General features: G+C 45.9%; 1 long non-coding RNA gene across 5 annotated transcripts in view; it reads left to right on the plus strand.

The window, feature by feature from the left end:
- The window catches only part of LOC127008918 (uncharacterized), a 93,961-nt gene that overhangs the window by 51,510 nt on the left and 16,217 nt on the right, over window positions 1-26,234 (plus strand). The window lies entirely within an intron of this gene.

A 26,234-nucleotide genomic window follows, 5' to 3' on the forward strand; every position in this document is an offset into this window, starting at 1 on the left:
TACACGTGGATGGAAACGTAACCTGAATCGGCGCAGGCACACACACGCACGCACACACGCACACGCAACTCCCCCGACCCCCACACACACTCACACAAGCACGCACACGCAGACCCACCCTCCCATCCCCCCTCCCCCCCACACAAACCTTTCTATTATCCTTTGCAAAACATTACTACATTAAATAATTAGAGTTTGTCATTATTTATTTCCTGCAGCTTCAGTGATACCCGGCGTTTAAGGAAATGGACAAATAGCGGGATAAATTACAGACGAAAGATTATTATAGTTACACAAGCCGTCCTGCATGTAGCCCGCGACGTGTAATTAGCGTCGCCAGGTGAGCAGAAATTTCCTACCTGGAGGGGGAGAGCGAGAGAGAAAAAAGTGAGGGAGGGAAGAAAGGAAGGGAGAGAGAGAGAGGAAGATAATGATAAACGTGACCTGGAGGAGTAACTCAAGAACAAAATGGCCAGCCAGTACCGAGTCATGTAAGTTTGTTCCCCCTCGACTTCCCCTTCGTCCTGCTCTCCCCCAAGACCTCCCGCTGGGCCTACGCCGCTAACTGGGGGACCGTCGGGGCCTGGCGTTGTTCATATTACCGCCGTCCATCACAAGCGCTTCCTTCGTGACAGTCATAATTTTAACAGACGAACGGAGCGTCTCGTTGGTCAAGGGACGTCATTACCCATTAATTGTGACCCCCGTGATGTGCAAGAGGTGCTCATCAGGGGAAATAATTATGGAAGAACTCGTTTGTTGTTTAGTTTATCAATTGTGTGCATGTTTTTTTTTTATTACATTTTGCGCTCACTTTATGATTTTTTTGAGGATAGGAAGAAGGAAATAAATGATGGGAGGAGGAAGTAATTATGAAAGAACTCATGTTATTTAGTTTATTAATTGTGTGGATCGTTGGAGGGATTATGATTACACTGTACGCTCACTTAATGACTATTTTTTTTAGGGTAGCCAGGAGGAAATAAATGATAAAAGAAGGAAACAATAATAGAAGAACTCATTTGTTATTTAGTTTATTGACTGTACGTATCTTTTTGGGGGAGATATTTTATTGTACTTTGAGAGCAAAAATTAAGAAGGTTACTGAAAATTGACATGCATGACTCTTAACGGGCTTTTTTTCTTTCTCGTTTCTCTTCCTTTTTTAGTGCCCTCGAGCTACTCAAGATACTGTAATAAAAATTGAGTTAGATTAAGTTTCAACAGGATTCAGTTCGAGTCCCGCCACGAGTCTCCATGTCCCAGCTAATGCTCCTTTGTTCTTTGTTACTCGGGGCATGTGTAGCGTACAAGGTGAGTGCTGCCATAAGTCACAACTCTCCACTGATTGCTTCTGTTGTAAAATCTATCATTCTCGCATTGCTCTTCGGTTTAAGGAGATGAAAGAATGGCTGTTGAGGTGAAAGTTTAGAAAGTTTATATTGCTTCGGCTAATGCTTCCTCATACCCGTGCTAGCTAAGAAGTCTTGTCCCTTTCGTCGCTTGTATAATGTGGGGGCAAGTTACTGAAAGGCCATTGACGTGTGATTCACTCCACGTCAAGATTTTGTTTGTGGATAAAGAGAGAGGATGGAGGCAATGGGTGGGATGGGTGGGAGTGGTGGTATGTGGGTGTTGCTGGTGGGGAGACGATGGGAGGAAGACTAGGGGGATGGGGGACGGGGAATAGACGGGGAGAGAGCTAGGGAGGGGTATGGGGGATGGAAGGGATAGTTGTTAAAGGGGGTAGGAGAGATAGGTTGGAAGGGGGCGGGGAATAGACTGGGAGAGCACAAGAGGAGGAGGATGGGAGAGGGAGAGGGGAGAGGGATGACTGTTAGAGGGGAGTAGGGGAGAGAGGTTGGGAGGGAAGAAGGCTGGGGGGTTCGGGGGTGGGGAAGGGGTAGGGAGTGGCTGTTAGTGGGGTAGGGGGGATAGTCGTTGTTCCGTGATGGCCGTCATGCATGCAACTGTCAGGCGTGACGTCACTTGGCAGGCGACGATGGGGCGCCATAATTCTGAAGGGCGGAAAGCATTGTAAACTTGAATTCCGTGTTGACAGTACTTACCGCTACTTTTATGTGTTCCGGTATTGCTTTTTCCAACATTAATGGCGGATACAATGACTAGTTCGTGGTGGGGGATTTATGAGTGGCGTTAAGGTGATGTGATTGGCCATTATGGTGTTAGCGGTGATTTGTGTGGCGCTGGACTGGAGTTTCGAGGTAGACTTCTGCTTTTGTCGACGTTCTTGTGCTGAAAGGAATTGCTGTTTTGTTAGCGTGTACCGAGAGCAGGACAAACAAACATACAGTGACCTTCCTTGTAAGATATTGGAGGCAATAACTCTAGGAAGGTGTAGAAAAGCAAGAAAAGGTGCATAGAAAGCAGGATTGGGGTAGAAAAGGCATGCAAGACGGATGGATGTAGAACCAAGCTTGTATGTGATAGATAATTCCTTTCCTTGCCTCTGTTTCTGTGCCGTGTCTGGACCCAATCGGACTGACAGACAGACGAACGAACCGACTCACGAACGGAAGAACCTACCGAACAACGAAACGATAACAAAACGACAACAAAAATGAGGGAGAGAAAAAGACACGTCACTCGCGGGTTAGCGCACATCCATCACTTCCTGGTTTATCGAGGTGCTTCTCATTACACCTTTTGTCTGGATGAGCTCGCCGCCGCCGCTGACCGATGGCGCTGGCTGTCCTTTTCATTATGGCTGTCTGGCAGAGATGTCACCAGCCTCTGTGATACCTCCAGCCGCGTCTCGATCCCATCACTTGGCTCGATCACCTTGTTGGACTACCTGAAAAGAATCCCGTTTTTCTTATCGAACTTCCTTTGTTGCTAAAAAAAAATTGGAAGATAAAGTATAAAATTATCTCTCCCTTGCGGCTTTCACTTCCCTAGTTTCGTTGGTGGAGATAAAAAGAAAGCTCAAGATACAGGTAGAAGTGTCTAGGCAAGAGTTCGAACGCGGTCAGTCCCCTAAAGCTCATTATCATCAGGTTTTGATGTATTTTTCACCCACTAGGAGGCTCGCGGATGAATTGGTCTCGTGCTTTGTGCTCCTCCTCCCTTTTGCTTGCATGTCCGCCCCTTCGAAACAATTAAGCAGCCCAGACAACACCCTCCCGCCGCGGCAGGACACTCCCAGGGCGGCGCTCCTCCTCCCTCTCCTCCCCTCGCGACGAATCCTTAAGGAACTTCTACTTAATTCCCTTTGTTTCTTATTCTGTGCGCGTCAGACGGGTGTTCCTCCTGCAGGGTCTCCGTCGGATAATAGTGAGTTTGACGGATGACAGATGTCTCTGGGGGTCCATCACGGCGCCCTCGACGTTGCAGGTAGAATGAAGTTAATTGTACGACAGGTAAAGGTCCTGATGTGGAGTTAATTGCGAGGCGTGGTTTGTGACGGGGTTTGTTATTTTCTTCGTTACGTTCCTACGACGAAGACAAAGGCACGAAGATAAAACAGTGCTTGAAGGAAGTTATTGCGGGGGTCTACTCACACACAGAACACGTGCTTGAAGTTTAGGTTTAGAATAAGAATCATCATGGAAGTTCTCGTCCTCCTCCTCTTCATCTTCTTCCTCTGCCTACTTGTGTTCCTTATGATGGAACTTGTGTTTTGTGTCTTCTTGTTTCCTTTATTCTTCCTCTTTGCCACTGTTGAGAGAGAGGAAAAAGGGTGTTGACGGAGTGGAGAAAAGCAGAGAAAGAGAAGACATCGTTACATAGAGAGACCTTTCATTTTCTTATTTTCTTTATTCTTCCTCTTTACTGTTACTGGGAGAGAGAAGGAAGGGGGTGAAGGTAGCAGCCGGGAACAGAAAGACAAAGAAAGGAAAGAGAAGGGAGAGAGCCTAATAGAGAGAGACGAACGCAACACACTAACCGGAAGACTGACAAAGAAAAAATGAGACCCCCAAATATGCACCTGCCACACCTGTCACTCACTCACTCACTCACTCAGCGACTGTCCAAAGAGACGGATGTGCTGACGAACGGCGCGCACCCCAAATTAAGCAAAATTGGGCTCCTTCCTTACCATAACAACCCCGGCCGGTGGACACGCAAGCTTTGAGGGAGCGCCGAGGGAAGGAAAAAGGGACGGTAAAGGGACGAGAATGGGGTTGAAGCACCACAGCGGCTCCCTTTAGCTGGTGCCTCGCGACTCCCTGTGACGGATGATGATGACGCAGACGGGGAATTAGAAGTGTGACAAGTGGCGGTGACGAGAAATTATAGGGTTTGTGTAGGGAAGAGGACTAGGATCATCTATCTTTTTCGTCAGCTTGGGATAGGAGAAAGGGGGACAAGGGGGCGCTCAGGGGGCAGAGAAGAAAATGCTGGTTGAGTGAGTGAGTGTGTGATTGGAAGCGGAAATAATTAAGAATCGGATAGCCAAATACGGTTTCGGTCCCATATATGACAAAGAAAACTCGGGTTGTGATTGGAGAAAGGGGGATAAGGGGGCGCTCAGGAGGCAGAGTAGAAAATGATGATTAAGTGAGTGAGTGAGTGTGTGATTGGAAGCGGAAATAATTAAGAATAGGATAGCCAAATAAGGTTTCACCCCCATACATGACTAAGGAAACTCGGGTTGGGATTGGAGACAGGTGGACAAGGGGCGTGCGAGACAAAGGAGGAGATAATGAGTGAGTGAGTGATTGGAAGAGGAAAGACACTATGAAGAAAGAAAATACAACCAACAGTATCATCCCGTGTTCCAATGATTTAGCAGACTTGAACCTAAGACTAAAAGGAAGAGGAAGTGGATTTAGTTGGTGGATTAGGTGGAGGAGGAGGAGGATATTAGGATTAGGGGAAGCAGGAGGAGGTTAAAAACAAGGAAAAAGAATGGGAATGATGAGGAATATAAGGAGGAAGAGAAAGAGGAACTGTAGCAGGAGGAGGAAGAGGGAGATAGAACTAAGAACGACGAAAAGAACTTGATGAAGAAGAATCAAAAGAAACAGGAGCAGAAGCAGGATTAGAGAAAGATAGAGGAGGGGTTGGAAGAGAGGGACAGTAGGAAAAAGTGGAAGAAAGGGAAGGAGGAGAGGGTGGATAGGGGTGGATAGGTGGGGGTGGGGAGGTCGTCTATCACAAGAGGCTGATAAATGGTGATTACCGGAGGAAGATACCGCCCTCATTACCCCCCACATCAAGGATTCACAAACAATCGCTCGCCATCCCTCGCCGTGCAACAACTACCGCGGATCAACACTCGTTTTCTATTATTTTACCTTTTTCTTCCTCCCTCTCTGTGTGCTTCCTGTCTAGTGTCCTCAGCGTTTGTCCTAGGAGGAGGGAGGGGGAAGGGGAAGTGCTCATGACGGCCAGGTTGTAATAGTGTCCATGGCTTGTTTTGTAATGGGGCGGACGTGTATGATTTATCTCTTGCATCTTGGTGTGTGTGTGTGTGTGTGTGTGTGTGTGTGTGTGTGTGTGTGTGTGTGTGCGTGTGCGTGTAATGGTGGGTGGTTTAGTGATGTTCCTCCTTCTGCCTGTTATTGTGAGTTTTTTTATTATTTTTATTTGATGTTTTACAATGTCCGTCTTCGTGAACTGTGGGTGGGCGGGCGGTCTGTTTGTCTGAGGGGAAGAAGATTTATGGTGTCGCTCATTTTTTGTGTGATTTTGTTGAATGTGTTTTGAGTGAAGGTTTAATTTAATCTTGTGGTCACGGCTAATCGTTTTATGTCCTGTGTGTGTTATTTTTTTTCCACATAACACGTAATACTTCCTTTCTTTTATTTATGGCCATTTTTTTTAGAAGGCGTTTTTGCAGCAGCTTTACATTATTATATTTTATTGTTACTAGAATTCCCTAAAACCTTTCTTTCCCCCAAGTGTTATTTCTACGGCTTCAATTCTTTCTTATCTCTCTCGTCCCCATTCTCGTCCCAAACTTCTTCTGTCCCTCCATTTTTTATCCTCCCCCCATCATCCTCCTCCTCCACCTCCACCTCCTTCACCTCCTCGAACTCCGCTCTTCCTTCTCCAAGCTCGCTTCTCCTCCTACGCCTCCAAGTTTTCTTCATATTTTCTTTCTTCCGCACTCCTGCGTCTCCAACCTTCCCCCGCTCCGCCCTCCTTTCTCTTCTCCTCCTCCTCTTCTCACTGTATTCCTCCTCCTTTTCCTCTCACTCTTCTACGCCTTTCTCCTCCAAGATCGCCGCTCCTCCTACTCCTTCTCCTCCAGCTCTTCATATTCTCTTTCTTCCACACTCCTGCGTCTCCAGCCTTCCCCCTCTCCTCCCCTCCTCCCGCCTCGCCTCCACTCCATCATGCCGGCCGGAGCGCGCCAAGGCCCCGAGCTCCTCAAAGTCTGGAGAGGCGGCCACAAGTTCCTTCCTCGGGAGACCGGCGCCCCTATTACGTCCGGGTAATTAGACGAGGCGCCGCGGCAAAATCTTGTATTAGTTTTGGGATTTTTATCAGAGTTCTCGGGGTCCAGAGGGGAAGAAGGAATCTCCAGCTTTCCCGCCTCACCTGATTGGGTCATTCCAGTCACCATTACCTCTGGGTCTGTGGCGCCCCGTCCAGACCCGGCCAGCCCCTTGCCTTGCCTTGCCTCGCACCAGCCCCTTGCCTTGCCTTGCCGTCTGTTCCGTTCTGTCCCGTGCCTTGCCTTACCTTGTCTAGTCTTGCCTTGGTCTTGTCGTTCATTGCCATTGTCTTCACTTGCCATCTACATCAACCGACCGACCGACCAACCTCCCACTTCTTCCTTTTTTTCCTCTTGGTCTTCTTCCTTTTTTTCTCCTCTTCTTCTTCTTCTTCTTCAGGGTTTTTCACTTCAACTTTTGTCTTTTCTCAGGTGTTTTGGTGTTCTTACCTGTAAACCACTTCCGTTTTCTTCAATTTAGGTTTTTGCTTGTGTGTTTTGTGGCTTGTGAACTTCTGCTGGTGAACTATCTCTCAAGGAAAACGTATAAATCGTGCCCGTGTATCCATTCAACTGTATTTCTTTTGTTTTTTTCTTTCTCCCCGTCACTTCCTCCGTCTCACACATTTTCTTCTTCCCCGTCAACTCATTTACTAGATTTATCACCCCCATGTCTTTTTCTCCCTTCTGACTGTTTTCTACTTTAGCTCTCGTCTTCATTCGTACTTTTTCCCTCGTTTTTCTCCGTCGCTCACTCTCTCTCTCTCTCTAGAACTCCTCCCTTCCCTCTTCTCCTCTCCTTCACCAAGCCTCCCCCTCTTATACACCCTCTCCCCCTGGTCTCAAGCCTCTCTACATCCATCCCCACAAGTCTCTGTCCCAGCTACTTATTCATCTCAATCCCTCAACCTCAACGTACATTTTAAACCTTTTCCAGAAACCTTCCATCCCATTTTCCTTCACGCCGGCCCTGGTAATTCCCACAGGACCTTCCTCTTAACCAATTCCCGCTCTTCTTTTCTCTTTCCTCCTCCTCTTTCCTCCTCCTCCTTTCCGTCTCATTCGTTTTCTTTGCCCTCTTTTCCTACTCTCGTCTCTTAATCATTTTCCGTTTTTCTCTTCCTCCTTTTTCCTTTCCTCACTCTTTCTCTTTCCGTCTCACCCGTTTTCTCTTCCCTCTTTTCCTGCTCTCGTATACTCGCGCTTCCAGAGGCTTGACAGAATATTTAATAAGGTAATTACGTCACGACTCTTGGCCCAGCAGCCGCGTTAACCTGGAAAATAGGAATATGCAGTCACCCCTTCAAGACAAACTGAAGCCGGTACTGACGACGATGGAGAAACCGCAGCAGAGGGAAAAGTAGCAGAAAAAGGAAAAGAAATAGAAGCAAAAGAAGAAGTAGCAGAAGCAGAAGTAGCAGATAAAGTGACAGAAAAAGCAGAAGCAGAAATGTCAGAAAAAGTAACAGAAGAAGCAGAAGAGAATTAAGCAGACGGAACAAGAAAAAAAAAAAAAACAGCGGAAGTAGAAACAGAAAAATAAACAGAAGAAAAAGCAGAAAAAATGAAGACTAAAAGAAGAAGAAAAAGCAGAAGATAAAAAAAAAGTGAAAAGGAAGAATAAAAATCAGCCTTACAATTCATTTTAAAACAGAGAATGACTCCCACTTAAAAATATTCACTTACTTCCTGTGTGCTGATTATTTACCGTTGTTCATAATTCGCCATTCACACGCCTTGAACCTCAAATAACTCACCGTAAGGAGCAATAACTGATAAAACTATGCCTTGCCCTTCCTTTGTCCTACCTACTTTCAAGGAAGAACATCTCGTGTCTCCCCGGCTACTGTATCTTGAAGGCATAACTGAAGAAGCTACTTTGGAAAGGGAAACTATGAGAAAAGAAATTTACGGCTCCTTGTTTTCTGGGGAGTGTGTGACCAGGTCTTCATGGGTCTCCAGATACACGATAAAATCCACATAAAAACGATAACGAACCCGTGCGCGTAAATCTAAGGCGACGCGGAGAGCCATTATGCCGCCCATCCTCTATCATAATTACTCCTGCGGCGTCAGAGAAAACAGGAACTTCCTCATAGAAAATGGAAACTGGAGTACATACCTGCGCGCTAGTCTTCCGCAGTTAAACGGAAGTCCATAACGTGTACATTTAAGCTCCATAACTCTTCTCTCTCCTCTCCCGGCCATAAGCGACGCATTGAGGGAATAGGGCAATAAATAAACAAAAGTGGCCCTGGTTTATTGGGTGTTATCCTAGCGGCGGAGTGCCTCAGAAGTGCATAGGACCGTTACAGAGGAGGCGAGAGATAAGGGAAAGACTACCCCGCTACACCAATAGATCATTAGCCCTTGTATAAACTGCCGCCCTGTTCCCTTCCTTCCTGCCTGGCCAGTGGAGGGTGAAGGGGAGTGCGCTGTGATGCTTGTGGGGCATGTCAGGTTAGGTGCCCGGGCCGAGGAGGAGGAGGAGGAGGAGGAAGAGGAGGAGGAGGAGGAGGAGGAGGAGGCTGGAGGAGAAAAGTGAAATATGGCGAAGTGTGAAGCTAATGGAACAGTCTTTTCTCTTTCCGAGTGTGAAGAGAAAAAGAACAAGCCGAAATCACTATAAAAAAGCCATACACTCACACAATAACTCGGAACAAATATGAAAATAATACAATTCCAAACACCAACGCAACTAACTGACAAAAGCGAAGAAAGAAAAATAAAAGTAATACCCCGAGAAAAGAGGATGAAAAAGCAGCAGAAGGTGGAAGATCCTGACGGAGCCCCGCTGAGCCTCCGAGGGCCTGTCCCTTAGCTAATTTCCGTCGCCTGAAGCAATCTGGGTGGCGGCGTCCCTCGGGCCCTCCCGCAGATTGCCGCTCGACTCCACACACCTCGCTCCATTTGGCGGCCGGGGAGACGCAGAGGTAGTGGAGGAGGAGGAGGAGGAGAGTAGGAGAAGGGAGGAGAAGAAGAGGCGCAAGAAATAGGTGAAGGAGGACGGGGTGGAAGATGAGAAGATGGAGATAAAGGAACGTAAGAGATATATAAAAAGATGAGGCCAAGATCCTACGACGAGGCCGAGGATAATCGTGAATAGATGGAGGCGGCGCGAGCGGGGCGAGTGAGGGAAGGCAAGGGATGGTGGAGGATGAAGAACTGTTAGGTATATAAAGTGGAATAGGACATTTAGAGACAGGACATATGAGCATCGCCCTTGAGCTGTCTCCCTTGGTGCAAAAAAAATATTACAATGAGTAGCCTAATACCTAATAAGAGAAGGTTAAATGTGTGTAGGATATAACCAGCTTTAGCAATACGAGATTATTACACAGTGTAGTACAAATCATTCAGCACGCAATTGCTGTGCATCACCTATCATTAACGCTGAATTCAAACTTAAGTAGAATTCATTGATTTGTTATTATACTATTATCAGCATTACAGCCTATCAGTTGCAGGAATTGAACGTGACTGTCCTGTCCCTCACCTAATATTGTATCTTTCTCAGTTATTACTAACCTCTCCGCTTGTGTGTTAAACTTCCTCCCTTCTAATCAACTCTCACGCATAAAGTTTAAACACGGCGGTGGAATCCCGGCCAAGGAGATAACAAAGATCAGACACAAACAAAGACTCGCATCACCGACGCTCAGGTATTGCTGTGACGTCACGCTGGGCAGAAATACCATGCTAGAACCCTAAGTCGGAGGAGCCAACGTTCGATTCCCTGGCCGGCGAAAGTAGAAACGAAACCTTCTCATGCTGTGGGACCCTCTCCACCTGCAGGAGGGGATCCCGGGGGGCGACGGTTGGCGCGACATCAACCGAGACGTGAGGGGTGAGCCGCCGCCGCCGAGGCACGCCGCCCTACGTGCCCTCCCCGCTAGCCAGGGCGCGGGCAGGGTATCGTGCCAGAGAACGGGTACCCGGACGTTTTGACGAATGGCCTGAGACCTCGTAATTTTCACACAACATGACGTGCGCCTGATTTACGGCGGCCGCTAACCAATCAGCGCCGTCCATTCTGCGGTGTCCGAGAACCGCGAATGAAGACAATTTCATTCAAACTCCGCTCGTTCTTTGTAAGCACGTTTACTCGGTGTCATTCCTGTCTGCCGGAGAACAGTGGCCCTGCGTGACGGCGGGGGTATGATCGCAGGAGGTGAGACTTGCATAAAGCAGCACGGAAACGGCGGAGGAACAAAAAACTTCCCTTGGAGGACGCCGCAGCGGAGAGGCGTTGGGAGGTCAGCCGCGGGTTGTGCCGGAGTGGAACGAGAACCCGAGGAGTTTGAATCTCGCATCTCCCGCCTCACGATACGTTTTTTTATACCTGTGTGTGTGTGTGTGTGTGTGTGTATGTGTGTGTGTTTCTCTCTCTCTCTCTCTCTCTCTCTCTCATAAAGAACAAATATGTACTGTAGCGATAATTGAAATGACTGAAGTACGAAGGTTACCAATCATATTAATCATCTTATTCAACCTTGCAAGCTACTACTCTGAATGCAAAACCTGTGACACTTTTTCTTCGTCTTTTAAACATAAGGAAAGGGAGGAAGAAATCTCTGTACAGCGCCGTCAGAACGCGACCCATCTGGCAACGCTTCCCGCACCAGACAGTCTATTTCCGTGAGGCGATGCTCGTTCTATCTCTCGTCATCTCCGCGTCTTCAAAATGCGCCACCCCTGCCTCTATAGTAATTCGCAATATAATACCAACATGATATATCCACACTCGTTAAAAGTCATGATATACCCGTAGAGTGACAGCCAAGTCTCTCGTGAGGAAATTAAAGCAAACTGAGGAAAAGAAACCGACCTAGAGAGAGACAATATACTGAGTTGCATGTAGTAATTGAGCTTTGGTATATACATGTTAAGCCTTAGAATTAGTAGTGGAAATCAATGAGAGGTGTGCAGTAGGAATTAGCCTTTTTTTTTTTGCAGTAAAGGAAGTAGATCAAGGGCAAAATAATAATAATAATAATAGTAATAATAATAATAATAATAATAATAATAATAATAATAATAATAATAATAATAATAATAATAATAATAATAATGAGAAAACAAAAAGCCCACTAATCAATGCCCCTTTTGATTTTCTGTTAATGCAAAAATCCTCTAAAGAAAAACACCAGGAGCCAAAAACTTATAATGTTCTTGGTCCACATTCTAAGACAAAAGAAATGAGTATCAATAAAAAAAAAAAACGCGATAATAAAGACTTACCTGCCCGCGCCCCGCCGTACAGGTAAGTAAAGGTGAGGCGATGGACCGTGCGGCGCAACTTGGTTCAGTGCGGAAGTTTAATTAACGATTTTGCGTCAAGAAAGAAATATATCAGTAAGCTTGCACAAAAGCGACGGCCGGCATTGAATAATATAGGCGCATTATTCTATACATTTTTAATTAAACTTCATAAATCATATGTTGAAAGGAGGGGAAGGTTAGGGTGGAAGGAAAGGGGAATGGGGATCGAGAGAGAGAGAGAGAGAGAGAGAGAGAGAGAGAGAGAGAGAGAGAGAGAGAGAGAGAGAGAGAGAGAGAGAGAGAGAGAGAGAGAGAGAGAATATGAATGCGTGTCTGTGTGCGTGCGCCAATGTATACAAGTGATATTGTGTTACTGTAGTCGTGGGTTGTCCAAAAATAATTTTGGCTAACCCTTCTCTTGTTTTTATTTACAAGGGCGGAAGGAACGGGACGGCATCTTAAAATTACACTCTATAACAGGTTTACGCACGGCTGACGCAACAGATTAAGGGAGGCTGAGGCTTAAAGAACAGCAGAAAGGAAACAGTTACAGGAGTTGAAATCAGAGAGGGCAGACGGTGGGGGGCAAGGCTACTAAGGGAAAAAATAGAAAAACAGAATTAAATGGTTGAGAAAGTAAATGATAGAGGAAGAATCGGGTATGAATAGGAGACGAAGAGGAGAAGAAGAATGAGAAAGAGAAGGAGTAGAGGGAAGAAAAGAGAAACGGAAAGAAGAAAATAAACAAAAAAAAAGATCAATAGAATAAGTAGGATGAGGATGAACAGGAGAAAGAGAAGGAAAAGTTAGAGAGTATATACACTAGGGAATAGGAGGAGGAGGAGGAGGAGGAGGAGAAGTGCGAGGAGGCAGGAGCAAGGAGAGAATACGAAGGAACAGGAGGAGGAAGAGGAAGACCAGGAGGAGAAGCGGCACGAGGAGGAGGGAGAGGAGGAAGGAGGAGGAAGAGGAGAAGTGTGAGGAGGAGGAGGAGAAGTGCGGAGAGGCAGGAGCAAGAAGAGAAGACGAAGGAACAGGAGGAGGAGGAAGAGGAAGATCAGGAGGAGAAGCGGCACGAGGAGGAGGAGGAGGAGGAGGAGGAGGAGGAGGAGAAATGTGAGGAGGCAGGAGTAAGAAGAGAAGACGAAGGAACAACAGGAGGAGGAGGAGGAAGAGGAAGAGGAAGATCAGGAAGAGGAGGAAGGAGGAGGAGGAGGAAAGCAGTGTGGGTTAGTTATAATTTATGGCCTCACTCTCCCTCGGGTTTAACACTACGCCCAAAGTCCCATCTTAATCACACTATGGTATGGCTCCCGCAACTTCTTCAGCGAGTTTGTGATGAGAGTTGAATGTCTTGCTGGAGTGCCGCGGTAAGACTCCTGCTGGGGGGGTTGGGGGGGCGAGGGGGTGAAGAGTGAGGAAGAGCAGAGAGGGAGGAAGGAGAGAAAGAGAGAGGAATTAAGGGGGGAAAGACAACACAAGGAGGAGGATAAGTTAAGAGAGATGAGGAAGGAGAGTTAATTTTCTGTGCCTCTAATCTAACTACTTTTTTTGTTATGATGTGAAGTGGAGAGATTATTTTCCTGATGTGGTCTTCTATGTTTTTTCTTTGCTGTATTTAGTAAAGTTAATCGTATACATTCTATCACTGGCTTCCACGAACATGCTTAACCTGTCATTAAATTTTGATTGTCAGTTCACCGGTTCCAGAGATCATATTCACAGGTTAGGTTAGGTTAGGTTAGGTTAGGTCAGGTGAGGTTCGATTCGGTTAGGTTAGGTTAGGTAAGGCTAAGCTAGTTTAGGATAGGTTAGGTAAGATTACGACATTTTGTTACTCAATTCACTCGGTCTGGAGGTTATATATTCACTAACTAGAACATTATACATACATTGGTTGTCGGTTAGTCTCCCCGGTGAGTGCGTTGGTAGTATTAATATCCAGTCCTCTCTCTTTCTCCTCTGTTTCCATCTCACTTCCTGCTTATTACACCAAGTTGCTGACGTGATGGATGCGCCTCAACTCCTCTCCGTTCATTAGGCTCCACGATCCTCTCAAGTCGTTCATCATACGCACCTTCACCGGGGCGCAACACCTCAGACAACACTCCTCCTCCCCGCTGAGGTGTTGCGCCGCCCCGTGTGTGTGTTTCTTAGGTAATTAACACTCATCTTCTCTCTCTTGCTGAAGGGGAAACGCGCTCCCTGTTGGCCGATGAATCACTCTATTTCCCTTAATTGTAACATCACCTTCTGAGCAGGATGTAATCTCTCTCTCGTCTCCTCTCTCTTTCTCTCTCTCTGTCCTCCTCTCTCTCTTCTCCTCCTCATCTTCTTCTCTCCCCGTGTAGTCTTTGTGTTTCTTGTTTTTTTTTTGTCTGCGTTTAATTGGTCTTACTTTGTCATTATCAGCTTGATTTATTTGGTTTCTTCCTTGGATTGTATTTTTCCTCCGCCATTCATTTGTTCCTTTCCGTATAGAGCGATGTCCCCTCCTCCTTCATAGTCATTGTTATCCTCTCGCCCACTCTCTTGCATGCCTCCCCATTACCCCCCTACACCCACCCACTTCCTTCAACACAGCATTTTTCATTCACATTTCCACCCATTGCTTCTCTTGCTTCTCCCACCTGCAACCTATCTCCACGTTCTCCTCTCCTCCACCTTCCACCGTTACCCTCCTCCTCTACTCACCTTCCACAATCCCCCCTCGTTCTTCTCCCCCTCACCTTCCACCTTTCCTCTGTTCTACTCTCTCCCCAATCAACCTTTCCATCCTTCTCCTCTCCCTCACCTTCCACCTATCCCCCTCTCTCCTCTCCCCTATCTTTCTCCCTACCCCATTCTCCTTCTTTCTGCAGCGTCTCCTCTCTCTCCTTGGTCTACGCTCTTTGATATTAACTCACCCAAGCTCCTCTTTCCTGATACCTGATGTGTAGACAGAGTTTAAGATTCATGTACGTTTGTCTTAGTATATTTGGGTGGGTGAGCAGGTTTGGGTTTATGTTCTTTGGCGTGTCTCTGTTTGCCTAAAGTGGTGTTTGGTGTTTTGAGATGATTGATGCTTGTTTTTGTTTTCTCTTCTCTTTGTCTCGCAGATAGAACGACTGAGTGATGGCGGTGATGGTTAGGTGTCACTCTGTTTGTTTTGAGAGAGAGAGAGAGAGAGAGAGAGAGAGAGAGAGAGAGAGAGAGAGAGAGAGAGAGAGAGAGAGAGAGAGAGAGAGAGAGAGAGAGAGAGAGAGAGAGAGAGAGAGAGTTTCCTTGATATATTCCTCACTTCCTCCACTCGTTTAAGGTCATGTCAGAGTGCAAAAAGTGAAGACATAATTTATACTCTTTTTTTCCCCACACATAGAAACTTAAAGAAATAAAAAAATCCTTAATAATCCTTATATAACCGACCTCACCGATTTAAGAAGGAAAAGAAACGCTCCAGTGAACTGTTACCACAACCACCACAGCTATCACTACCACCCCTATCACCACCACCACCACCATGACCCTCCCCCACCACCCCCACCTCCACAGCCTCGTTCGTCAACTCATTTCATGGGCCAAAGGAAACAGGTCATTCGCGTTTTTTTACATGAGCATCTTCCATTATTTTTTTTAACGTAATTCCCTGTGAACGAAGCTTCCTTCCTCTCCCTCTCTCTCCCTCACTCTCTCGCCCCTTTCTTCCATCTCCTCCCTTCCTCCATCTTCATCCCACCCCGGTACCATTTTTTTCCTTCCATGACCTCTCCCCCACCTTTCCTCTTCCCCTTCCCTTCTTTTCTTTCCCTTCCTTGCCCTCCTCCCTCCTTCCCTCCCTTCCCCTCCCCCTTGACAGCGGTTGCCAAGACGTCTTGTAAGGTGGAGATCAATGGCATCTGTCCAGCCTCCCGTTGCCATGGCTACTGCATCCAATATCGACAGACATCGGATAGACGGTCAAAGGTTGATGAAGTGAGGTGATTTTTTATGTATATCCGCCGATTACTTACGACCCGCGAAGCGAATAAGGTTGTGTGAGGGACGAATCAATCCTGTTTGCAGCCTCGCCCGACCGGAACCGCGCGCCGGAATCGTCTCCCTCGATGCTGAGATGAATGTAAAAAAAAAAAAAGAGAATATACGTTAGTGTCAGATAATGGGTGTTAATGGTGAATAGTTTGGTGATGATAGGGATGGGTTAGTGTACATCGCTTAGGCCTATTATTTTTTTTTCAAGTTTAAATTCTATGTTTTTAATATAAGATTATTCGGTTGACTGTTTTGGAGTCTGAGGCTTTTCATATGTCTCTACGGGTAAGCTCTCATTTGGTTTCTTTAGAGTATGATAAAGCTCGGCCCTTTTATTATTAGTATTTTTGAAAGTTTGAATTAATTTTTTGTATCTGGTTGACTTTTCTTTGGTGTCTGGCATATCATTTGCCTCCGCCGGAAAACTCTTATTTGGTTTCATTAGAGTATGACAAATCATTCGTTTAAAATCAGATGTCCGTCGCATTTACCTGCTTACACAAGGATCAACACGCTGGAGTGTCTTGTTTATAGAGTTGAAGAGAATCATACACAAAGATCACCCACAGAGATGACTCGGGACGAAGAACAAACTCCCTCCTCGGCGTCAAGATCACGCTCAGAATCCTCTGTTTCGTGAGCTCATTATCGCGGCGTAACCTCGAGGCTCGGTGACCCTCCCTGCGGGACTCCCTCTAACCTCGAGACGCCTCGTATCATCCCTTCGTGAGCTGCATATCCTTCATTGCGGTTTCTGAACTTTTTGTTTTGTCAAATTGAGGATGAGAGAAATTCCATCCCCTTTACCCCCCCCACACACACAAAAAAAAAAAAAAAAATAGAGGCTAGCTTAAAAGTGTCGCAGAAAAGAGAAAAGGCATTTAGAAAGCTTGAACACAAAGAAACATTAGAGAAATTAGAAGCCTTAACATCTCTAAAATCACGAACACAAAAATCAGTTAATTATACTTTTCTGTGATTTACATAGGAATTCACTTTCCTTTATAGAGCGTTCACGGGCATTTAAACAACGTCCATATCGCAATACCGTGAACTTCTGGCGCGGCACAGCTCTTTTTACCCTTTGCTGTCTCCCGTAAGCCCTATACACAGCCCGGACAGGTAAGGGAGAGCACTTCGCCAACCCCACGTTCGCACCCGTCATCTCAACAATTCATTTCCCGGATTTACACCATCGTCGCGGCCTCCACTTCTTCGTTTCTCCGCTGATCCCTGCTTTCCGTCCCCTCAGCCCGGGCCTCGGTGCCTCCCATCGCGGGGCATCATGGTTGGTATTACAAGACACTTTGCCATATCACATCAGCTATTTCTAAAGATCAAAGAGGGGATCAATCGGGTTTTAATGAGTGGTTCTTTAGGTTCATGGTACAGAAGAAGGGTCACACTGCCACCAGGGTCATAAAACTACCCCTGGAAATGCCCACAACTCCTACGAAAGCCTTGGCAAATATGTGTTCTTGGGCGGGGAGATGTCTTGTAATACGACCCATGAGTCATAATGGCACTGAGGAGGAGGAGGAAGACACGAGAAGGACTGAAGGTGCCACGGGAGATAATGGAAGTCAAAGGGACGTATTATTGTGGAATTGTAGTGCTTTGAGTGTCTATTAACATGTGAAATGGAGGAAGGAGGGTCTGTATGTCTGTGTGTCTGTAGGTAGGTTTGTATGTATGTATGTCTAGGTCTCTCGTTCTCGCTCTCCCTCTCTGACAATAACAAAGTGAAACACACGCAGGTCGCGGCGCTCACACTCACACGCGGCGCGGCCTGACGCTGACAGATGCCTCCTGACGTGTCCTGCAAATTGAAAGGCTCTGTGTATCTCGTCCGATAATTAGGCGCGTTGCTTTTTTGCCCCGGAAGTAGTTTAGTGGTCCTCGCGCGCACACACACACACACACACACACACACACACACACACACACACACACACACACACACACACACACACACACACACACACACACACACACACACACACACACACACACACACACACACACACACACACACACACACACACACACACTTGCCCGGCTGGGGTGTGTGTGTGTGTGTGTGTGTGCGTGTGTGTATGCCAGTATTGATGTGTGAGTTTAGAGGGGGCGAGAGGGGATGAGAGTTGGCATTGCGTCGCTTAGTCAAAACTGAAGTACATTATTGCTGATCAAATATAATTAAATGATTAATAAACGTTTCTCCGACATGACTATAACCTAGAGTACTGGAACGTTAATTTTGTTTGAATGTTGTAGCAGGAACGAAAAACGAAGGTCGCAATATTTGAATTTTTTTTTCTTCAAATTATACAAGTTATGATAATGTTTTGACTTCATTGCTAAATATGTATAGGTAGATAGATATAAATAGATAGACAACAACACAAAGACGAACAGAAAAACAGACAGACTGAAAGATACAGACAGAATGACAAACAGACAGACACACAGAAAATGACAGACAGACAGACACACAGAGAATGACAGTCAGACAAACAGACAGGCATACAGAGAGCCAGCCAGAGACAAAGACAAAGAGTGACAGAGTTAAGCACAGCACACAATCACAAGAAATATAAATAAAACCACACGGATTACAAATGTCCTGTAAACAAAGACACACACACACACACACACACACACACACACACACACACACACACACACACACACACACACACACACACACACACACACACACACAGACCCCTCCCCCCCCACACACTCACCAAACAAAACCTTCCTCTCTCAACCTGGCACTAAACTCAAACCCAGAGAGAATGCCAGTCAAGAGTGCCAACCAGCTAGAGGGAGAGGAAGAGGAGTGCCACGTGCAGAGAGAGCCCTCCCTTCATCACTTAATGGACAAAAAAGTGGTAATCAGACAGTGGGCACAATCTGGGCCATCCGTCAGTGCCGCGGGGAGGGACTCTTCCTCTCCCTAAGAGTGAGGTCCGTGATGCATGGCGGTGTCAGGCGAGGACGGTGCTCACAAGATTATGATGGTTGTGAGTATCTCATCAGCCCTGCACGAGGAGGAGGAAGGAGGAGGAAGGGGAGGAGGTGGTGGTAGTGTTGGTGGTGGAGGGAATGGGTAGGTAGGGATAGGTGGTGGTGTTGGTGGGTGTGGGGAGGGTAAAGGGTTGGTGTGTAGGAAGAGGAAGAGGAGGAGGAGAGAAAATGAGATGTTGATGCAAGAGGAGACTTGAAGTGGAGGATAGATGTCCTTAGAAGAGGTTAGGGTAGCACAGGACGGATTTGCAGTGTGTGTGTGTGTGTGTGTGTGTGTGTGTGTGTGCGCGCGTGTGTGGGGGCGCCGTGTTCCCGCGTCACGTTATTTTGCTCTAAATGTGTGAAATATGACTATCTGTATACACACACACACACACACACACAAACACACACACACACACACACACACACACACACACACACACACAAGGGGAGGGGTAGGGGCAGACAGACAGACAGACAGACAGACGGGCACAACATGTACATAATTAGAAGCGCGTCACCCCTGCGCTGCACTAATAACGCCGGAGTAACGTAATGAATTCGAGGAGTCACGCCATGGCGCCGCGTTTGTTTCTTTATCGAGTAAATTGGAATTTCATATCACAGAGATCATTCGGGTCAGCCATTAATCTGGGCGGCACGGAGCGGGTCACACTTGATTGGCTGATGGTGATTTATAGCTTGACCAATTAGATTGTTTGTCGCGTCGGGTGGGAGGGGCCAACGAGGGAGGGCGACCCAGGCTGTTGCTGCACTTGTTTCTTACTTGACCCTCGGCAGGACGCGGGTAGGCTGCTGGTCTGCCTGTCTGACTAATCCTGCTCTCGTCCTACTCGTATTACCCTCGCCTCAAGCTCTCCGTTTGCAGGTTGGGTCTTCTCCTGACATGGAAGTTCATTAAGTACTCCCTGAGACTCAATCAATAAAGCATTTTCCGTAGAGTGTAGAGATTCATCGTTACTCATTACCTCAGCGCCACCTGTTCTCCCACGCATAGATCAAGAGTGAATAGTGTTCACGCGCGCGCCGGCCATCCCCGTGTATTTAATCACATCGCTGCTCCTGACGTGCGCGGCGGAGGAGGAGGAGGAGAGGTCCCTTCACTACACTGCTTTGTTTATGGCTCTGCAAGGGCGTCCCGGCGGTGGTCAGGAGGGCTGCTGGGGGCGTGATTTATGGCCCACCGATTGATGCTTATTAATGCTACTTCCTTCACTTGATGTTTGAAGAGCCAACGTGATTCGGTTTTCCTTTATTAACTGAGAGGAAGAGGCGAATATGAAGCTTATTTTTAGATGATTCCCCGCTTATTAATGCTATTTCCTTCACTATATTTGAAGCGTTACAGATATCAGGTTTATTTTCTGTTACTTGAGAGAAAACAGGGAATATGAACTTTAGTTGAATCACAGCTTACTAACGCTACTCCCTTCACAGTTATCAAGTTTCTTTATTTTACTTTTAGTTGAATCACAGCTTACTAACGCTACTCCCTTCACAGTTATCAAGTTTCTTTATTTTTAACTGAGAGAAAAAGTCGAATACGAAGCTTATTTTAGTTGAATCACAGCTTACTAACGCTACTCCCTTCACAGTTATCAGGTTTCTTTATTTTTAACTGAGAGAAAAAGGCGAGTACGAACCTTATTTTCAGTTGGTTCTCCTCTGAATTAAACATCATTCCTTGGCTGCAGCGGGCAATCGATCTTCTTTTGTCTCCCGCCTTGGAACCTTGAGTGAAGTGGATTTGTCTTCTAATTCGTTACGGCTCTCCACTTTAATCCATTTATATGCTAATTACTTGGTACACATCATATCGAGTTCTGATCTGATGTTTGAATTTGATGTTATAATGAAGGACGCTCGTAGCTCTTCATGGCACTGTTATTTTTTTTCATTCCTTCATTTTTTCTTCAGTATTCCCTAAACACCTCTGTGATATTAAATTTACTATACATTTCCATTCTCCCTCCCCTTCCTCCCTCCCTCCTTCTCTTTCCTTTTCTCTTCCTTCTCCCTTACGCTTCTTCATTTCCAATCTCCCAACCCTCCTCCTTCACTCCCCTCATCCACCCTCCTCGTACCCGCCCTCTCCCCTCCCTCCCTCGTGTTCCTCCCCAGCTAATACGGAGGACTCGATTACACACGAAGCCCCAGAGAACCGGCGCCCTGATTTGCAATTTAGATAATATTTGACGGCGTCCGAAATCATGTTCACTCAAATACCAGAACCGAACTGAGTAATGACTTGTGGACGAATCATACGTGTGTGTTCTTACTTACAATATAGGACTTGTAATCTTTTTTTTTATCAAGGAGGAGGAGGAGAGAGGAGAGGGAGGAGGAGGATGAAGATGTACTGATGACGAAAAATGTAGCAAAAACTGCAGACGGAAAGAAAAGGCATAGGCATACATCACCAAGCATCAGAAAAAGTCTTTGATTGATTGGTAGGCATAGATTTCCTCCCTCACATCCATCACACAAAACTGAACTCTTCGTCAAACTGAGGCTCCCCATTTCCGTAAAAACCTAAGCCCACTCAGCATAGTATCCCCTTTAAGAAATAAGGAAAAAACACCCTTCCACTCTATACATTGGGGTGATATATTATAAAGAACTGGAACCGATCACACGAAAAAAGCCTAAAGAAGGAATAAAAGGGGAGTATATAGGATGGGCTTCGGTATATAGAATTGGGTTGAGGTATAGAGGATTGGGTTGCAGTATAGAGGATTGAATTGGAGTATAGAGAATTGGGTTGAGGTATAGAGGATTGGGTTGCAGTATAGAGGATTGAACTGGAGTATAGAGAATTGGGTTGCGGTATAGAGGATTGAGTTGAGGTATAGAGGATTGGGTTGAGGTATAGAGGATTGAATTGGAGTATAAAGAATTGGGTTGCGGTATAGAGGGTTGGGTTGAGGTATAGAGGATTGGGTTGCAGTATAAAGGATTGAGTTGCGGTATAGAGGATTGGGTTGAGGTATAGATGATTGGGTTGCAGTATAGAGGATTGAATTGGAGTATAGAGAATTGGGTTGCGGTATAGAGAATTGGGTTGCAGTATAGAGGACTGGGTTGAAGCATAGATGATTGGGTTGCAGTATAGAGGACTGGGTTGCGGTATAGAGGACCTGGTTGCGGTATAGAGAGATGGTTTGCGGTATAGAGAGATGGTTTGCGGTATACAGTAAAGAGTTGCGATAAAGAGGATTGGGTTGCAGTGAAGGGGATTGGATTAGAGTTTCATACGCTACATGTACACGTATTCATCATGAAGCGTTGGTGGTGTTTATGTCCTGGTCTCGTCTCGTCTCGTCTCTCGTCTGGTCTCGTCTCGTCGTGGGGTCGTGGATAAGACGAGGAGAAGCGTCATTGCAAAGTCGTCTTCTTTCCCGGCCATTCGTCATATTCAAATGAGTCTCCGGGCAGTCTTCCCCCTCCCCCTCATCCCCCCCTTCCCCTCCCCTCCCCTCTTCCCTCCCCTTCTCTCTCCTCCCCTCCTTTGCCCTCCTCCCATCCGTCCTTCCCTTTCTTCGTTTTTTTCTCTCCTTTTTTCTTGTGTTAGGGATGGTGTGTGTGTGCGTCTGTGAGTGCGCGTCTCTCCGCCTTTGTCTGTCTGTCTGTTGATCTTTTTTCTTCCTCTTTTGTTTGCCCTGGCTGGTTTTGTCTGTGTCTGTTATTCTCTCTCTCTCTCTCTCTCTCTCTCTCTCTCTCTCTCTCTCTCTCTCTCTCTCTCTCTCTCTCTCTCTCTCTCTCTCTCTCTCTCTCTCTCTCTCTCTCTCTCTCTCTCTCTCTCTCTCTCTCTCTCTCTCTCTCTCTCTCTCTCTCTCTCTCTCTGTTATGTCTCATGTTATGTTATTTTCATTTTCTTTTCTTTTGTGTCTTATTCCTCATCAAGTTTTCCTTCCACTCATCTTCGTTCTCATCTTTCCCGTCTTCGTTTCTCCTTTTCCTCTTCCTTTCCTCTCTTCTTCCATCCTGGTAGTTCCTCTTGCTCTCCTGTCATTTTTGTCCTCCTCCTCCTCCATCGCCTTGTCTTTTTCTTCTTTCTTCTCCATCTATTTATACTTTCTCTTCTCTTCTCCACTCCTCTATACGTTCTCAGCTTCTTTCTTCTCATCTTCCTCCTCTAACATTTTTTTTTTCTTCTTTCGTCGTCTCCTCTCCGGGTTCCTCCGCGTCACCAAGGCATTTCCATATTGATAAGAGGAGGAGGAGAAGAAGAAGGAGGAGGAAGAGTTGGAGGAGGAGAAGGGTGAGGGTGAGAGGAGTGCATTTGCATGGCATGAGGGAGGGAGGTCGTCATCTCTTTCTTTCTCCTCTTCGCCTCCGCCGCCGAGGAAGAGAAAATGGCGCAGGGGATCTTTTAATCTGTAGCTTCATGAATGTTTAATGAACGTCCTTATTTTTTAATGGCGCCGCCTCGCGTATTTATCAAAATTTTCTTGGCGGCGGCGAAGATGCGATGATGAAGATGGGATGCGAGTCTTTAAAGAGGGATGGTAACGCCTTTCTTTTTTTTCTTTCCCTTTTATTTCTTCGGCGTTCAGTGAAGTGTTTTTTGTTTTGTTTTGTTTTTTGGTGTCCTATTTTTAGTGTCGCGTTGATCTTCGTTTCCTTGTACAGTTGTTTCGTCCTTTTTTCCAAGTTTCCTGTATGTCATTTTTATGTACAAGATCATATGTGTGTTTTTCTTTTTCGCTTGTCTTGTTTTCTCGATTTTTTGGACAGAATTTTAGCAGTTTTAAGAATTTTAGCATTGTTACTTTTATATATAAGATCAAATATAGTGTTTTCTTGCTTTCCTCTTTCTCTTTTTCTTGATTTTTTAAAACTTATTATTAGCATTTTTTTTCCAATTCGTGTCTTCCTTAGTGGCATTTTTTCAGCGTTTCCTCTATTTCCTTTTTTACTCTCCATGTTCTCGCCATCTTTTCCTCCTCAGATCCTCTCCATCCTTCTCCCTTGTCGTAATCCTCCTTCCTCTCTCTCTTCCCCTCACCCTTTTTCCATTTCCCGATAATCCATTTCCTCCTTTCTCAGATCTCTCCCCTCCCCGCCTCCCCTCCAGCCATCCCCTCTTCTGACCATCTGTCTCTGTATTTTCCCGCCACCCCCTTTCCTTCTCCCCTCCTTCCCCTCTTCCTTCCCTTTCTACTCCCCATCCATCGTCCCCTCTTTCCCTGTCTTTATCAGATTTCTTCTTTTCCCGACATTCGTCCCTCCCTTCCACCCTCTCTCTTCTCTCTCTTCTCTCTCCCTTCCTTCTCTCCAATAATCCCTTACACAGAGCTTAGAGGGGAATTACTCTTCCCCTTCAACCTTCTGCACGGAGATTAGTCGCCAGAGGGAGTGTTTGCTGAGGAAGAGTCGGGGTCGGGCGGGCAAGATCCTGCGTTCGGGCTGTGCGGAGAATTCTGTTTTTTATATTTTTTACTTCACTGTGTTGGGTTGCTTGGCGGGGCGGGGTAGAATAGGACTAGGCTGAGATGCGTGGTAGTGTAATCTTTGGGTATTGTATGGAGTTCCGGGGCGAGGCGAGGACCGGGGTAGCACTGACAGAGAGGTAGCGACGTGAAGCTGCCTTTGTATTAGTTTTTAGTGTTGCTTGGTCCCTTGGTAGTTATGGTGCTCCTCAAGGCGTTCACTGGTACACCGAAGACTTTACTCGATGTTGAAGGAACGCTTTTTTTTTCAGTACTACAACCAAGGAAGGGAAAATAGGGCATGGAGTGTTGACGAAATATATATTCTGTATGTATATAGTTGTATAGAGGTTTGGAGAATAACTATTGATGGGTTGGGATGTGTTTTTATAAGTTTGCTAAGTTCATTAATGTTGTAATACTGATATCTGTTTGAGGGTCCATCCACCACTCTTCATAAAGGCCAATTAAGTGGAGTATTCATAAAGAGTGTTATTTCTTTCAATGGAGGAGGAGCTGCTACTCTGCGGGATTACGTCATTAATCCTTATCCATTAGACTAGATTAAATTTTCGACCGAGGTACATAAAAACGTCCTTGAGATAAATAAGAAAAGAAAATAGTAAAAGAAACTGACGAGAAAAAGAAGAGTTCTTACTAAGAAGGATTAAACCACTGATCCCCTTCTTTAATAAGCTCAAAGTATTGACGGACGCGCCAGAACAGAACTTCACAAACTTAAATAAATAAAAATATTGTAAACTAGCCTTTTCAAGCGTAAACCATCGAAAAATGGAGTCCTGGAATGCGATGTGCCGTCCCGGAAAAGGGTTCAAATACAAACATAATCTGATTCACATTAAAGGGCATTAAAAGGAACGGTGAGTGAGGATTAATTTGCCGTCGTCAGCGAGAATGTTTCCCCTCGCGGCCCGTTACCAGCCTAGGTGAGCCCTGTCCTGCCCAGCCTGTTCCTCCCCCGGCGGATCCTTCCTTGTCTGCGGGTTTACTAGTGTCCGTCGTGTCGCTCAAATTCGCCCTCACAAAGAAAAAATGTTAGAATCTTCATCTTTTCTTAATTTCTGGGAGAGCAGTATACTTTAGTTCTTAATTTAACTGTAGAATACAGTTTTATTTTTAGTGGTGAAGTGAGATATTTAGCTGTCTTCTTTATAATTTTTTCACTGATATGTTTTTTTTTTTTTATGTATTCGATTACACTTATCTACATTGAATATCTACTGTTGATGATTGTTTATATTTTCTTTATCTGTCTGCCTGTCTGTGTCTGTCTGTGTCTGTCTGTCGGTCTCTGTCTGTGTCTGTCTGTCTGTCTGTCTGTCTGTCTGTCTGTCTGTCTGTGTCTTTCTATGTCTGTCTATCTGTCTCTCTCTCTCTCTCTCTCTCTCTCTCTCTCTCTCTCTCTCTCTCTCTCTCTCTCTCTCTCTCTCTCTCTCTCTCTCTCTCTCTCTCTCTCTCTCTCTCTCTCTCTCTCTCTCTCTCTCTCTCTCTCTCTCTCTCTCTCTCTCTCTCTCTCTCTCTCTCTCTCTCTCTCTCTCTCTCTCTCTCTCTCTCTCTCTCTCTCTCTTCTCCTATTTTCTACTTCCTTTCGCTCTCCCTCTTACAGTGACGCATTTGTATCCTGCCATTCCCTCCTTTCTCTGCCTCTCTCCCTCCCTTCTCTGCCTCTCTCCCTCCATCCATCCCTCTCCTCCACTCCCTCTCTCTCCTTTGTAGACACACTAAGGGAGGGAGGGAGTTTTTTTCTCTTCCTCCTCCTCCGCTCCCTCTATATCAATTTCAGTGTGTCTTTTTATTCGCATTTTTCTCTCCTTCCGCCCTTGTTCTCTCTTTCTGTTTACCTCCGTCCCTCCTTTGTTGCCGGCTGTGTTTTATTTCGGATTTTTGTTCGGTGCTTGTTTCCCCTTTGTCAAGATTGCAATTGCATTTGACTGTATTTATTTATTTTTTTTTTTTTTTTGTGTGTGTGTGTGTGTTTCCACCTGCTCATCGTTCTCATGCAGCAATTGATACATCCCAGGGGAAGCCACGTGTTTTTTTTCTTTATTTTTCCTTAATGACGTTTTTTT

Source organism: Eriocheir sinensis, chromosome 39 (genome assembly GCF_024679095.1).
Source record: "Eriocheir sinensis breed Jianghai 21 chromosome 39, ASM2467909v1, whole genome shotgun sequence".
Lineage (NCBI taxonomy): Eukaryota > Metazoa > Arthropoda > Malacostraca > Decapoda > Varunidae > Eriocheir > Eriocheir sinensis.